The sequence below is a fragment of the Lampetra fluviatilis genome, chromosome 31, assembly GCF_964198595.1.
Source record: "Lampetra fluviatilis chromosome 31, kcLamFluv1.1, whole genome shotgun sequence".
Lineage (NCBI taxonomy): Eukaryota > Metazoa > Chordata > Hyperoartia > Petromyzontiformes > Petromyzontidae > Lampetra > Lampetra fluviatilis.
In genome coordinates this window covers 9,284,315-9,301,122 of record NC_136305.1, presented here as the reverse complement: position 1 = coordinate 9,301,122, position 16,808 = coordinate 9,284,315, and the positions used below count along the sequence as shown (strand labels likewise).

Genomic DNA, 16,808 nt, shown 5'->3' with positions numbered 1-16,808 from the left:
CTGCGGGAAAGAAACGAATGATAGTGATGATGATAATAATTATGCGTCAAAATGCCGAGATCAGAGCGGCTGCCTCCTTGATTTAAGAGATGAGAGCAGCGATGAAGCCTCAGAAGTTCGCAACGTGAGACTCGTGCGGGTATCTTTTTTTTACGATCAAATAACGGGGGGTTCGTTTGGTGTGTGGATTGAAACCTTTAGAATTTAGGAAGCGAAAAACTACAACGGCGCTGATGCAAGTTCCTTCCGGCCACAGCAGACGTTTAACACAAGTGCTTCGCTGAAATAAACGGAAGAGACCCGACACATTCTGCCTGCTGGCCAGAACTCGTGAGGGCACACACATGTGCCGGTGTCCGCGATGTTAAGTGGGGGAAAACAAGCCTTGTTATGCAATCTTGTGGCGTCTGTTTTTAACCCGACGTTAATGGACGCAGCGGGTTTCGTGCCTGGCACGCTCGGGGCTTTGAGTGCTCGCCGTGGCGTCTGTAGTGAACGACGCCGTTTTTTCTGCCACGTGGGAATTTCTGAGGCTGCGGGCAACCCCCTTGCCACCGCCTTTTCACTTCTGCACCGAGCGAACGGATGTGGTGGGTGGCAGGGTCTAGAAAGTGAGATTCTTGCCGCCTTGAAGGGGGGGAGCGGGTGAGAGTCGGGGGTGGTGGTGGGGGGGGTCATTGAAGGGATGGAGGTCTCTAGTGTACCGTAAACTCTCTGCTGCTCTGTTTGCCGAGTGTGTGTTTTCTTTACGACGACGACCACGCAAGGCCGCAGCAAAACAAAGGACACGCGAAACAGACCGCTCCAAAAGTAAATAATACATACTCGCCTATGGCTTTGAAACCGAATTACAGGAGCCGAGAATTTTAATTGGATAACTGCGTTGTATGTGTGGGGGTGAGTGGGTGGTAGGGGGTGCAGCATATTGGAAGGTCCCAGGGGTTTGGGGGGGGGGCTTGCATCTTTTAAGGTCCGTGCCGATTTGCTCTAATCTGATATAATTAATCTTCCTCGTTTTTTCGCTTTTTGTCTTAAATCACAGCAGCTTGGGAGATGAAGGGGGGGGGGGATGTGGGTGCTCATAGGAGTCGGGGGGCGAAACCCAAACGGGGCCGCAGACTGTTGCTGTGGCTCCGCTCGTCGATGCCAGGATCCCGCCTCCGAGATTTAATCTGTATAATTACGGTTGTACTTTACGCCATAGCGGCTAGATTAGATCTAAAACTTGATAAATAATACCCACAAGGAAGCCCACATTTTGAGGATCATTATTTTGAGTGCTTGTTACGGTCCGTGCTCCACGGGGAGAGGGGGCCAACAACAACGGATGAACTTTGGGCTCCTTTCGGAGGCATCGTTTTGTGGTTTCAACTTGCACGCGCCGGAGTAGAGATATTAGAACAGCCCGATTTAACTGCATTAATAGACGTACGCAATTGTAATGCTGATGAGAAAATAACAGGAAGTATGTAAATAAATAATGAGGGGGTGGCGGCGGGGGGGGGGCGCGGTCGTTAAATTAAAAACAAACATCATCAAACAACGCTGGTCACACAGGAATTTTCTATTAATCTAAACTCGTATATCAAACACCAGGTCAGAGCCAGTTAAGACGAGGGAGCTGATTTTTTCGAGCTATTCTGGCTGTCCTTCTGCCCCTGTTCTGTATCACGTCTGTTTCGTGCGATCGAGCAATGTCTAAATTGACGTTTGTCCAATTCCTTACGTAACTCACGTCGCCGCTTTTCGGGGCCCACTTGGGTGTCCTGCAAAGGTCTACCCCTCTTCTCCCACTTGCCAAGATGTGTTTTTATTTTCGCCATCACTTTTGCGCTGGTGCCGTTCCCATTGACTCCATGAACCCAAAATCACTCTCCAGCCCCACGTCCTGTCTTACCACGGTCTCGTCTCGGCTTTGTTCGATGTTTTTCCTCTCGCTAAACTTTTGTCAAAACCGAAGCCCCTCATCGGCAAAAAGATTCACTCTAAGTAGACTCCAGTTTGAGAGTACACCTCCCAAACTTTGACAACTGGCAAAGAGCAAGCGAAACATTGTAGTTGTCAGTGGCGCCAAGCTCTTGATCTCTTCCCACATGTCAACTCTGCATGGCCTCATATCTCCAACTGCGCAACATACCCCGGGTCTGCCATTTCCCGACCCAGATGTGCTACTGAGACCATCGCCCACGCCTTCATTGTATTTTCACACGACTATTGCAACATTCTCCTCCACGAACTACTCCGGCTTCCTCATTTCCAAACTACAGATGATCCTCCGCGGACTTGCCTCTGCCTAACTCTGCACGCACTCTACGACCTCTCATCTTACTCTGCTCCCCTACAAACACTCTCCACTCCGGCAACTAAAGTTATTTTTTTGTGGAAGCTCCGAGTCAACCGTTAACCAGTGAGCATGGTCGCTCATTCTCCTTTGCTTTCTCCAGAGTGTGGAACTCGCTCCTCCCAGTCATACAGATTATCGACTCTCTGCCTCTATTCAGGTCCTGGTTGAATACCTCAATTGAACCCTGGCCTGTCTGCCTCTATAAAATAATGTGCACTGTCTATCGACAACATTTTGAGATGTGGGTGCATTTATATGCTATTGGGGTTCACATTGTATTGTGGGTTGGTGGATTGTAAGTTCATGCATCATCAGTAATTGCAGCAGGAGAATCATCGTTATCATCACCTCCATTTTCCATCCATCGTCATGTATCATTTCCATCACAATGATATGTAATCATAAACATCACGTTCATTCATCACGATCGTCATTAGGATCACTTCCATTGTTGACAATAGTCGTGATCATCATCGTTATCTTAATTTTCTTGTTCAGCTTCAACTTTGTCTTCATCATCATCGACATCAATATTAAGTAATGCTAAGCCATATTTTACTAAGCCATACATTTTCTAAGCCGCAAAATTCTAGCTCACTCTAGAATTCCACAAACGCATGAAAATAGATTTTGCTTGAATCGACTGTAAATGCCTCTTTTTTTTCAAAAGAGAACCGATCAAATAAGGAGATCGTAACAGCAAACAGTTTTCAGTGCAACAATTAAAACTCCCATTTAAACATCATAAACGACAAACATCACAAAAGCCAAAAACGTATTCTCGAGTGCAACAAATGAACACACAGTTAAACATCGTAACAGCACATGTCACAATGCAAGAGGCTCTGTAATGTACAATGCAACAGAAATTGTTTTTTATTTCAAGTTGAAACAATCCACGACGATCGCCCTCGAAAGTAATATCCGATGTAAATCTGTTCACCGTGGAGAATACGGATCTCGGTATGCCACGAGTGGCTTCGTCATCACCACCTCCTCCTCGTCGTCTTGCGAGTGCGAATCACCAGGCGCCCTCGAGGGCACGGCTCGGGGGTGGGGGGAGGAGAACGATTTTAAGAAATCTGATGCATCTGTGAGCTTCTCTTCACATTGTATCCCTGCTTTGTAAAGTCGTCGCTTTGTAGCGTGGATATGACTTGTGGCTTTCATTAAATTGAGCCTTGGGCACTTACAAAAACGAACGTTTGTGACGGCTATAAACTTGCAGTGCCTTGTTTCTTTTAAAGGTGCAGCCCCGCAATTTCTCACTCAAGTCTCTGCTGGAGGAGAGGCGTCCACTAGACGGAGCTCTAGAGAGCCACTCCACAGGGTATTTGGTCTACTCTTACACAGTATTGCTTGAGTATGTTACATCATCCAAATTCATTTGTAAATAAAAACATTTGAAATCGTACACTGATAAAGTACATTTTTAATGTTTAGTAGAGGCAAACCAACAGATTGCCTCAGCATAGCCACCCTTTACTACTGTGACTTAACCTTGGAGTCGAACAAGTGGCGATGCCCCCTGGCAGAATTCAACATTTTTCAAAGGATCTGACAGTAAAGAGTTATGTGCCTTCATCGAGTCGGCCACGCTGCGGGAACCCTGAATGATTGTCTCAGACGGGGAAGATCTGTCGGTCCAGTCGGTTTCTGCGGCTCACCCATCGCTCAGAATCCTCAAAGCGCCCACTCCGCGAGTGTTCAATACCCTCCGTTCTCTCACGTCGTTGAAATTTTACTCCGAGGGCATTATGGTAATTGGACCGGTGCTGAATGTCTGTACAGCTAATTGAGGAAGTCAAGGTTAAATATGAATGAGACAATTTGTGAAGCTGGTCATTGTGCTGACGTGCTGTACATTTTATCTTTGGCCAGGCTCCCGCAAGATGTAAACAAGAGCACTTATATAAACCACTTAGCCATTCACTGTGGCCAATAACATCTTTGTATGCCAATAAAACCCATGTATCTGCTCCCACAACAGGAGGACGCATCTAGTCTCTCTTTTCAACAAATCATGACGACAATAAAACATTGCCCTCATGATTCCTGCAGGGGTTTTGATGGATCCCATTATGCAGAACGGGAGGAGGAGGATTCAAGTTGTGGTTTTTAATCTCGCGCAGCATCTCTCGGCACATTGTAGTGTTGGTTTTCATCACGGGGCGCGGGATTGTGCGTGGGATTGAATGGAGTTTTGCGAGGGGCCCCTGTGGGAGAGTTTGTGAGGCCCTCTCGGCTTTATCGCGGCTCGATAACAATCGCAGGGCAATCGCGGGAGGTCGCTTGTCACGGAAAGGAAATTTGAGCACAAATACCAGCCCCCCCCCACACACACCACACGCTCGTTAAATCCACAGGATATTTGTCAGAGTGGGGCTATGAACTCGGATACCTGAGTTCGATTCCTGGCCACGACTAGCGTCAGTAGTGAATGATATCCAAACTGGTCCATGGTTCGTTCCCTGCACAAACTCACACTAAACCAGTGCGGTGAAGTATGGTCAAACCAACCCCCCATGGCGTAGGCCCTTCATCTCGCAATAGGATGACAGAGGTCTGTAAATAAATATTACAGGCATTTACAAATATTGTTATGATACTAAACTGTGGGGTTATAACTGCGCATATCAGGCGATGGAGAACTGGGCGGAGAGAAGCCAGGGATTTGGTAACCGCTAACTTGACAATCCAGTGGAAAGTCTGAAATATATCCCCAATTCTTCACTTAGGACAACTGAATTATTTCTTCTGTGATGAATGGGTGCTGGGCCGTTTTATGGCACAAGCGGCAGGGAGTACGTGTGAGAATATAAACGTTAATTCGAGGTGGTACAGCATCGTGATTTGGTGAATTGCCACAATTCAAAGGATCGATTCAATTTTTTTAATGTAAATTCTTCTATTTTTATTTAATTAGTTTTTTTTCCAGAAATGACCTGATCACAAATGATGGCTCAACGAAGTGGCTTATCACGTGGAAATTTACAGCAGCCCAACAATCGAAACGCGTCTTTCTAAATGTGGAGGGAAAAACGCGACCACGGGGAAAACAAACAAATTTACAGGGTCGGGATCCAACCCACAACCTCATGTGTACCAGCCGAGGGAGTTAACAACTCGTTATCGTGGCGCCCTTTGACAGTGAATGTAGCAGCTACTGGTGGCTGTGCAGAGATCTTGTGAACCCATCACATACAACATAAACAAATAACAATACATCGATTCTTACACACATCATTCAACGAATGTAGCTTATAAAAAATATGTAAATGTATGAATCAATTGATGCATTAATACACCTAGAATATGAAGGCTGTGCATATGAGACTTTTAAGACGATGCTAACGATAGCATGATAATTCTGGACATAGGCGAATGTATTCAGTTACATGCGTCGCGCATAAACGACGAGGCTTCAGCAAAAAGCTAGCGCTGGGTCTGAACGGTGTATCTGCCCCAATCCGTTTTACCATCGCAGTTCAGGAATAAGTCAAAGTAGATTTTTTTATGTCGCTCTTGATCGACAATGGATGTGTTTCGCTGATCGCAAATGCAGCCAAGTTGTTGGTGGCTGCACCTGCCTGTGTTTCGAGCGATGCCAATTGTCTCACGTGGGTGTCTCCGGCCCGAGCAATCACTGGCGCCCGGCCTACATATATATACCTCTGGTGGGAAATGTCCCCATGCCAAAAGTATAGCACGGCACAGGACTAGCACGGCACAGGACGTGACACAGCTACACGTCTCGAAAAGTTATTTGGGAAAGATAAATAAATGAAGCGTCAGAATAGATTAACATGGTGTACATTATTATGACTTTTTTTTTTTAAAGAACGAGCGGTGGGAATGGGCCGATGGAATTCCTGAGTTTCATGCTGGTGACATCGTGGCGGCGGTGTTGTTCTATAAACTAAACAATTTATTTTTTATTTTTCCTAGTTAAGGCCCACTGAGCTATACAGCTCTTTTCCAGAAGCGACCTGGCCACAAATGATAGCTCAACGAGGTGGTTTATCGCGTGTATTTTGTGGAAATCTATAGCAGCCAAATACTCTAAACCGGAGGACGCGGAGAAAAATCCACACGACCACGGGGAGAAAATGCAAACTCCAAATATACAAGCGTTAGGGTCGGGGTCGAACCCACGACCTCCTGCATACCTGGCGAGGTAATAAACATCTCGCCACCGTGGCGTAACGATGAGGTCGAGGCATGAGCGGAGGGGAAAATCTTCACTTGCGGGGCTCTTTTGGGACTGCGGACGAGCGAAAGGCTTTCTCCAGGCAAGGCCGATAAAACATTCTCGCTGCGTGGAAATGAACAATGAGAATTTCACGTGGAGCTTCATTTGCTATCGAGATTGTCAGGTGGAATTATTTTGTTTGACGAGCTCCCCGATGCTCTTTTTTTTTAAGCAAGCGGCAGATTGGGAATGTAAACCAAGACGCCTGTGCTCATTACAATACCGGTATCGTGGCGCTGAGGTGGGCGCGTTGGTTGAACCTGCCTCTTTCCATCACTGTGTGTTGACGTGACGCTCGCTGCTCGGTGCAGAGCGCTGGCGCGCGTTGTTTGAGCGGCTGTCGCACAGAGCAATCGGGCCCCGTGACAAGTCCGCTCCATGCGGAGTCGTGATGATCACAGAGACTCGAGACGGCGTCGGGCCAACATCCTCTAAAACTCCACAATGTTGACGAATAGTGTGAGAGGACGAGTACGCACGCAGTTCATTATTAAGTGCGATGCAGATTCAAACGTAAACGTTTTTTTGTTTGTTATTATTTTACCAAGTAAGGCCCACTGAACTATGCAGCTCTCTTTCAGATGAGACCTGGCCACGAATGATGGCTCAACGAGGTGGTTTATCGCGTGTATTTTGTTTTTAGCAACCAAACCCTCTAAACGCGTGATGTTGATTATAAATGTAGAGGGGGGAAACCGGAGGACCCAGAGAAAAATCCACGCGACCATGGGGAGTACACGCAAACTCCAATATACAGACGTCAGGATCGGGATCGGGATCGAACCACCGACCTGCTGTATACCAGGAGAGGAAGTTAACATTTCACTACCGTGGCGCAGCAGCAGCACATGTATATATACACACATACCACATACACCTTCATGCTATGCACATATTAACATGTCTGTACATAAGTACGCCATGCGATACATATATAGGCATACTGATATAAACACCCCATTGTAAATAAACACTCCACCATGTCACATGCTACACTGCTATAGGCGCACCCTCATGCACACGACCACGTGCACGCAATAAGCTTGTGCTCATGTGCACGTGTCACACGCAAAACATACAAACTGTAAACGTGAGCACACGCGCGCCAGTTTGCCGGTAAGTTTACCAACCCCTCGTAATTCAACAAAGTTGTTTAAATAAAATGTTGTGCAAAAACAACAAAAAAAGATGTGGCGACGGTCTGGACAAGGCACATGGGCAGGTTATTTCGCGAGTCCGAGGCCTGCGCGCTGCCGCCGTTTCGTTCCAGAAATGAAATTCTGCACTGCAGACACGCTGGACCCTATTCGGTGGGGGGGGGGGGGGGTCCTCACCGGCACCGCAGCTCGAAACCCGCAGCCTGTGAACACGCAAGGGGGTCAAGCAGAAGGCGGTGGAGCCCACCCCGTTACTCGCACCCCAAACAACCGAGCGCGAATTGCGAGTGGGCCCCCAAGGCGCGCGCGTGTGCATTTATATGGACGGCGTTGTCCGGACGGAAAATAAATTGTGTGCGCCTGGACAAAGTCACGCGAACGGGGCCAGTGGCGGCGGCGTGACAGAGCGAGTGGAAGGGGGAGGGCGGGGGGTGAGAAGTCGTCGCACGCTCTGCTAATGGGACAGATGCCATTTATCCCACGTCCGCTGGGGAGGGGTGGGGGAGGGGTGGGGGAGGGGGGAAGAGAAACGCGATTTTTGAAAACGTCGCCTTTTGCTGCACTTGCCGAGGCATCTCGCTCGTACCCCGCGCGGTCACATTGTGTTGGGTGGGGGGGGGGTGACCGAGACGGTGGCAGAGTTGCCACGTTTCATTAGACAGCGTTTCGAGAGGGAATCAACTCATGGACGGCGCCGCAGAAACACATCACGTCCCGAGGACTTTGTACTCATTGGATGTCCATTAGTGTGCGGGAACGTAGAACGCACACTGACGGCAATCTGGTGGTCAATTAAAGAGCTGTTTGGCAGTGACTTCCAGAAGGCAACCTATGTATGTGTGTGTCTTTGTCTTTCGGTGTATATGATGTGGCCCACATGTGCTTTGATGGGAAAACGAAACGTCGCAATCGAACATTAACTCTTATTTTGTCGATCCATATTAACTTGCTACTCATATGCCATACACCACGTTACAACGTGCGGATGTTAAAGATTGTGTTAATGAGAACGGAAATAACACCGTGTCTTTAAACAGTATTTATATACAAATACACACACGCATACAGCCTAAATCTGTTAGATCGATTTTGGAACAGCGAGTATTGAGCGGGGCACCACATCATTGGGGGGGGGGGGGGGGGGGTGGTACCCATATCCACAGCCACAGGTGTGAAACCCCTCGGGTGGAATGTCGCTGCAAAAGCCGCGAGACCGTGGAGGTGAAGTATCACGTGTGCGCAGCGGCTGCATGTGGTGGCAGGCGGAAGGAAGTGATGACGACTAGTGGTGATGGTGGTGATGGTGGTGGTGACATCAGTAGCATAGAGCGACCGTGACGCCTCTTGACATTGAACTCGCGGCCTCCCGGGGCCCATCATACAATCGCCGCTGGGCGAAACGAAAGAGCATTCCAGAGCAGAGCGAGGCACGAGAAGAAAATTGGCGCAATCGGGCGAACGCGATCCGCGTGACCCCGCGATGCGAGCGGTCGGCTTTGGCACGCCGCCCTGACTAAACGCTAACATGGGACACGCAGGCAAAAAACAATATGCCTGGAATTGCTTCCCCTTCCTAGTAATTTCCTTCCTTTTGTCGGCTGCTCGCTATTGCCGTACGCTTGCGCGCTGTCACTTGACTTTGTGCGGCGGGAAAGGGCTACCGTGCCGCATTAAACCCCCGATGATGAATGGATGTGACCTTTAAACACGACGTCGAATATGAACCGAGGACTAATGGGATAAGTAAACGCGGTACAGTGCTTGGGAAGCGTAATTATAATCCGCTTGATTAATTTAAGTTTTTTGTAGCACTATGGAGGGCATACATGGCACTGGCGACACATGAAATAGCAAACTGTAATTGTTTTCCCTATTTTAAAAGACCGCTTAGTAAATTACCGCTCGCCGCTTGGAAACGATTCACACAAAGCACGCGACACACAAGGGAGCGGGCGGGTATTTGTAAATGTTCAATTTAAGGGAGAAAGTTCAAGAAAATTCATTGGGACAACTCGACTATGAGACGCGGGTTGTATGGCAGAGTTGTGTGATAATGATGTACGCTCATGAAAACATTTGTGCTTGAAGTAAATCAGCTGTGCAACTCCCTCCCTTCTGGTGCTCCGATCCCAGTTTTTGTAGATGATGGAGGAGAGGTAGGACCGGGTAACATGCCGGCAAAAAAAAACCTCGTTGACGCATCAACTGATGAATGAGGCGCGTGGAGCGGGAGGCTGAACGAGCAGAGGGGGTTCATGGGCAGAATGAGTTGATGGGCAGCGGGAGTTAATGGGTACTACGAGTGAAAACATCGCCCTGTTCATCGCTCTACGTAACGGGGTGTTTCAGAGAACATATTCGCATGTTTTTGTTCTTTAGCTGTTTATACAATCGCAGTATTAGCCCGATGCATTTTCCAAACATTACAATTATCACGGGAACCGTGTTGACTTGTGCTGCGTGAGACACACATGCCACGGGAATGATACACATGCACAAAACAACAACAATACTTGCACTTCTATGATGCCACTTGCCTTCCTGACGATGATGATACTGAAGCGGAAGATGATGGTGATGAGGATGAATAAAACGAGAAGATGAGCGATGAGCAGGGTCAACGGGAGTCACCTTTGAGAGCCGATGTAACGCGATGCTGTTGATTCTAAAGTTCCCCATCTGTGGCTGGGGCGTCTCGTCACTCCTCCGTCACCGACGCTGTCCTCGTCCTTGGCTCCGTGTAACGGGACCGCTGTCTTCATTAGCTCGCGACAAATGTTCCGCTCAGTGTCTATGGTGAAACTCTCGCGTGTAAATTGGACATTTGCCGCGGGAGTCCGTGCCGCTCGCGAGTACAGCGCGCACTCTTTCCCCCCCCCCGCTCTCTCCACGACGCTGTCCAGCGAAACTGCCCTCACTTCGCACTTGTCCGCGGCCTCGTTGCTTCTGCCCGGGTGCAGCAACCCACGCCGACTTGGAGCGGATGCGCCTGCCTGTGTGTGCGCGCGCGTGCGCCTGTGTCTGTTGGGCCAAGCTTGCTCCCTCCTTTCCACCCTCCTTCCCGTTTCCTCCCTGCCTCCCTCCCTCCCAAGCGACTTGTAGAGCGAGTGAGCGCCCTCCTTTCTTTATACTTGACGTAGCAGCGCCACGAGAGACGGGAGGAGGAGGAGGGGTGGGCGGTGCGGGGCGGCAGTGGTGGAGGGGGGGGGGATCGGGTCATTAACGTTAGCCGGCTATTTTTGGGAGGCTGCGAGGTGGCACATTGACAAGTGAGTGACGCCGAGGCTCCGTGGGGACGGATGAGAAGTCATATACAAACATCGAGACCGCCACGCTTCGGTGACATTGAAGGTTGAGCCAACTTTCCAGCCCCACGCATGCGCACAATTCAAATGAATGTTCATCAGAGACGCGCACGCCAGGTGACTCGTCAGGAGACGTGGTCCTGTGTAGGATCGGCGCCGTGCCGCTGTCTCCCAGTGCCTGCCTCCGACGTCTTACGCAGAGCAATGAGAGCTGGGGTCCACAATGTACACTCGTGTCCCCCTCCCCCCCCCCCCCCCGATTATTGGGAAGCCATTGGAGCCACGCATTTGAAAATCTAGATAGAAAACTCATTTATTTAAAACTGCCTTTTTGTGTTTAGTTTGGTGTCCGTCCCCCGCACCTACGAGTAGCGTGGTTGGTTACGTATGGTGCGAAAGAAGTTCAGCATAGTGGCAGCAAGGATGTACATTTATATCTGAAGACAGGCAACAACAATACGTATTATTTAGCCTGCGCGCACACAAAGAGGAGATGCGGCAAGTTGTTAACGATGCTGGTGACACTTCAGACGGGATTGCCCTTGACTGTGGCCGCAATTTTCAAAGCAATCAAGGCGCCTTCATGAAAGGTCAACTTCGCTGTCGCATTACGCCACAGCGATGGTGTGATTGGCACGGACAGGCGCTGCCAGTGCTCGACGGTGGTGGTGGTGGGGTGGTGGTGGGGCTTTGGTGGTAGTGGTGGGGTGGTGGTGGTGGTTTTAGTGGAGTGGTGGTGGTGGGGGGGTGGGGCTTTGGTGATGGTGGTGGGGGAATGGTGTGGGGTGGTGGTGGTGGTGGTGGGGGGTGGTGGTGGTGGGGGGTGGTGGTGATGGTGGGGTGGTGGTGGTGGTGGTGGGGGGGGTGGTGGTGGTGGGGTGGTGGTGGGGTGGTGGTGGTGGGGGGTGGTGGTGGTGGGGGTGGTGGTGGGGGGGTGGTGGTTGTGCGGGTGTTGGTGGTGGTGGTGGGGGGTGGTGGTGGTGGTGGAGTGGTGGTGGTGGTGGGGTGGTGGTGGGGGGGGGTGGTGGTGGTGGGGGTGGTGGTGGGGGGGTGGTGGTTGTGCGGGTGATGGTGGTGGTGGGGTGGTGGTGGTGGTGGTGGTGGTGGGGTGGTGGTGGTGATGGTGGGGTGGTGGTAGTGGTGGGGGGTGGTGGTGGTGGGGTGGTGGTTGGGTGGTGGTGGTGGTGGGGTGGTGGTGGTGGGGGGTGGTGGTGGTGGGGGTGGTGGTGGGGGGGTGGTGGTTGTGCGGGTGTTGGTGGTGGTGGTGGTGGGGGGTGGTGGTGGTGGTGGAGTGGTGGTGGTGGTGGTGGGGGGTGGTGGTGGTGGGGTGGTGGTGGTGGGGGGTGGTGGTGGGGGGGTGGTGGTGGTGGGGTGGTGGTGGTGGTGGTGGGGGGTGGTGGTGGTGGTGGTTGTGCGGGTGATGGTGGTGGTTGTGCGGGTGATGGCGGTGGTGGAGTAGTGGTGGTGGTGGGTGGTGGTGGTGTTGGAGTGGTGGTGGTGGTGGTGTGGGGGTGGTGGCGGCCGCGCGTCGAGCGATGCTGCCGGGGGAAGCCAGCGGCGCTCTCTCTTTGCCCAGCGCGCGCTGCCAGCTCCACGGCTCCACAGTTCCACGGCTCCACGGCTCCACGGCTCCACGGCTCCACGGCTCCACGGCTCCACGGCTCCACAGCTCCACGGCTCCACAGCTCCACGGCTCCACAGGCAGCGCGCGCTGGCAGACCAAGTCGGCACGGGTCGCCGTGAGTCCTCGTCGAGCGTTCGTTCATTGCCCCCCCCCCCCTGTCCTCCTTCCCCCCCCCCACCCCAACCTCCACAATGAAGCACTGGAGAGCCAAATTACGACAATTAAGTCGATTAATTGATTAAAAAAAACGTGTAATTGGTTGCTTTTCTTGTAATCGATAACGCAGACACATTTGAAAACGGTGGCCGTCCTCATATCCTGTCTCCCGAAGTGGGGGGGGGGCAAACCCCCTCTATAAGCCCGGCCCATCACCTCCCGTCCTGCGGCGCACGTGGGAACAGCGGTGGGAGGTCCCCCCGTATCTATTATTTTTATGTCATTTAATATGTCGGATAATTGGTAAGGTAATCACTGACAAATAATCCGATGGCCCCGCCAAGATCGATCTTAATGGAGCACACGTTGATCTTCAAAGACTCAGGGAGGGCGATGGAACACACAAGTGGTGATTTTCCGAAGTGTGGCTGAACACACCACCCACTCGTGTGCCGTGCTGTCGTTCTCCGGGTGCTTGCTGACAGCACTTGCCCCCATGAAGCAGTCTGTTGAGGGCTCTATGTGTTTGTGTGTGGCGGCAGTGACAGGGATGCAGTCGTGCGTCCTGTGCATGTCCGCGCTGCCGGCCAGCGCTGGGTGTGGACATAGTCCACAAAGAGACAGAAATCTTCTCTCGCCGCCGTTTTATGTCAACGTGAGAACTGGAAGAAGAATCAAAAGAGCCATGCGATTTTTGAGTAATATTGCATTCACTGCGTTTGATAAATCATGGCTCTGGCAGCGATGCAGCTACTTGGGCTGCACGTGCGGTTGAGGCAGAGGTGATTCCAGGACGCGTCCCGTTGGTCTGCGGCACCAAATCGTATGTAGGGAGGCACCCCCCCCATATCCACAGTCACAGTGAACAACTCCACCAGTGGGGTGAGACTGTTCAGAACAGATCTTGGAAGGCAGGGGTAGAAACGTTCGTGGCAACGTAACATTGACGCTCGTGTTGTTTTGGTCCACATTAATGTGCGCATCATATGCGGCCACATCACACCAACGAGACCTGCATACCACGCTATTAACGCTACTTTCACTGGACATCAAAGACAAAGATCCTCCGTAAAGCATTAACAGACTGTTGGGGCAAGTGCTGTAAGCGATCACCTATGAAAGCCGGCACGGCACACGAGGGGGTGGGTGTCCAGCACCACGCCCGGCCGTCTTTGTCTCCCAAGTGGCAATGTTTTTACACGTCGCACTAGGTACTCCTTTGAGGATGAGTCGACCTAGGGGAGGCCCAGGACCGGTTCAGATAATCGTCGATGGTATTGGTCGTGAGCGGGAATCGCACTCACCGCTTACACCACCACTGGACACCACACACACACACAGAGACAGTCTAAAAATGTATCAATTCATTTTGAGAACAGGGAGCACGAGAGATGGGTGCATCTGGTAGTGTGATGGCGGGAGACACACACGTCCACCAATATCCACACCCTTGTTATAAACTCCATGGGTGGGATCTGGCAGGAGGAAGGTACGATGGCATCAATGGCAATGGTTGTGATGTATCTTGGCTGCCTCGATAACTTGAAAAGTTGAGTCCCTTTCGGATTAGGGGGAGGAGGTGGGGGGCGTGTTAAGGGGGATCCCATGGCCCTCCGCCTCACTTACAGTAAACTCGCGTCTGGGTGTATGTCCATGGCCCAGCGTGGCGATGCTGTGTTTAGATCGCTGCAGTAAAGCCCGCGGAATGCCTCCGGACCCGGGTTCAAGCGAAGGTCAGGAACAGCCACTGGGAGCCCCGGTGCTGCGGGCTCAAGTGACGGAGTTTTGAAGGCTGTTTTGTGGCACGAGAAGTAACGGAAGCTTCGGAATAGACTTCGAGTACGGTCGTTTAAAAAAAGAAAATGTCGTGCCATTTGCCGCGGCTGCAATCGGGATGGTCGAGAGTTACATAACTTTCGCAAAGCCTCAGGAAGAAGTGGACGCGTACGTTGTTGACGCCGAGAGAGACACACCACGAGCAAACGTCGGGGCTAGCGGCGTCTCTCGCTACACAGAGTCTTGATGTGGGTTGACGCAACGAATTGCGCCCAACTCTGCGGTGAGTTCACAGCCCGGCCAGAGGGTCACGAGTGTGAGGTCCGTGAACTTGGCACCGGGCTCCACGCGAGCATGCTCCGACTCCTTAAACTGGATCAATCCCAGATTTGAAGCTTTCGTTACTGCAATGATTCATATTCTTAGGTTTTTTCGGTAAAGTCACGTAGGTAAAAAATTAAAATTAATAAAAGTAAAATAAAATAAAAATCACGACGTTTCGGAGGCAACACAAGCTTCCGTCTTCAGGTGGAACCGTCACAGCACGCTTGCTGTATCACGCTTGCTGTATCAAGTGCTGTGACGGTTCCACCTGAAGACGGAAGCTTGTGTTGCCTCCGAAATGTCGTGATTTTTATTTAATTTTAATTTTATTTTACTTTTAATAATTTTAATTTTATTTTTTTACCTATATGACTTTACCGAAAAAACCTAAGAATATGGATCAATCCCCTCCGCTCGTATCAGAATCACAAGCGAATGGATCTTTCATAAGACGTTTTGGGGGGAGGGGGGGTTTAGATCGCGTAAAACCCGCCACCACCCGACACAGCCAACTAGTAAGGGTTGTCACGTAAACAGAACGTGCCAATTCGTCACTGCACTATGATGGAAATTGGTCGCGGAAGCCTACGTGTTAAACGAATGGATCTTGTGAGTGATTTGATGTTTGACCGCCTACGTGTTAAACGAATGGATCTTGTGAGTGATTTGATGTTTGACCGGTGTGTGTGTGTCAGGTGTTTTATTTTTTTATGGGAAAGGTGCAAACATCAATGTTTTTTTATTTAGTACATTTAGCATTTGCGCTGTTGCTGTAGCCCAATGTGCTATGTTTCACGCAGTCTGCAGTAGTTTCGCAGGATGTTGTCACGTGTAATGCCAATTGAATAATTTTCAGCAATTACATTTTATAATTAGGTAAATTTGGACCATTACGCCAGCGCACAATGACATCAATGGACATCACAGGATCTTTAGCGTCTGCTGTGAAGCAGGCGGCGCGTATTTAATGGTTAAAACACCTGCAGTAATAACCAGGATGACCTGACGGATGCATACCACCTTTTCCATGCTGAGGGCTGAATAGGACTTTTAAATACCTTTGGCAGGCAAATAGAGGCAAATACAAAGATCCCCTGTATAGCCTTAACAGATTTGGAGCAAGTGCTGTAAGCGATCACCGATGAAGGCCGGCACGGCACTCGATGAGGTGAGTGGCCAGCACCACGCCCGGCCGCCTTTGTCTCCCCAGTGGCGATGTTTTTTTACACAATTCACCCGCTACTCATTTGAGGCTGAGTCGACCTAGGGGAGGCCCAGGAGCGGTTAAAATAATCGTCACTAGTGTTGGTGGCCGTGAGCGCGGCGCGATAACCGCTGCACCGCCGCTCCCCAGGTGACCACACATTCCCCTATCGCACTCACTCAGTGTTGCTGTACGATGCTTTGGCGGTGACCGATAATCGCTGCTGTGCGGCCGTTTGTCGGGGTGGGCAGCCCCACGTGGTCACGAGCCTCGGGTCGGACGCGGCCCGCAACCACCCGCCGGCGGCTCTGAAGCGATCGGCGATCAACAACCCGTTCATTGAAACGCGCTGCACGTTGCTCCTGAGACGAGGGCGCGGTGGGAGCGAGTCAGTGAGCCCCCGGCAGTGGGTCATGCACAATTGAGGGTGGCCGCGAATTGTTGGGTTATCGGCGCTAATTTGACGAACAATCGGACCGGCTCCCGGAATTTTCCCCCGGTCTCCATTGAGCTGTCACGATTCACCTCCCCGGCGGTCCGATTAATTCTTACAATTCAGTTGGTTACGATGTGAATGGAATACTTTTTCGTTTTAGTACTGCAGTGAACGTAAGCGGTCCACCAGTGGCTGCAGCCGTCAACGCGAGCTGACGTGAAACCCATTAC

The 16,808-nt window shown here is 50.9% G+C and overlaps 1 protein-coding gene across 2 annotated transcripts in view; it reads right to left on the bottom strand.

Moving 5' to 3' along the window:
* The window catches only part of LOC144943525 (calcitonin gene-related peptide type 1 receptor-like), a 50,740-nt gene extending 39,910 nt beyond the window's left edge, over nucleotides 1–10,830 (bottom strand). For both annotated transcript variants that reach the window (XM_078871055.1, XM_078871054.1), the window contains exon 1: nucleotides 10,385–10,830. The gene's annotated coding sequence lies outside the window, so the exon portion shown is untranslated. The remainder of the gene's footprint in view (nucleotides 1–10,384) is intronic.
* Between the last annotated feature and the right edge of the window lie 5,978 nt (nucleotides 10,831–16,808).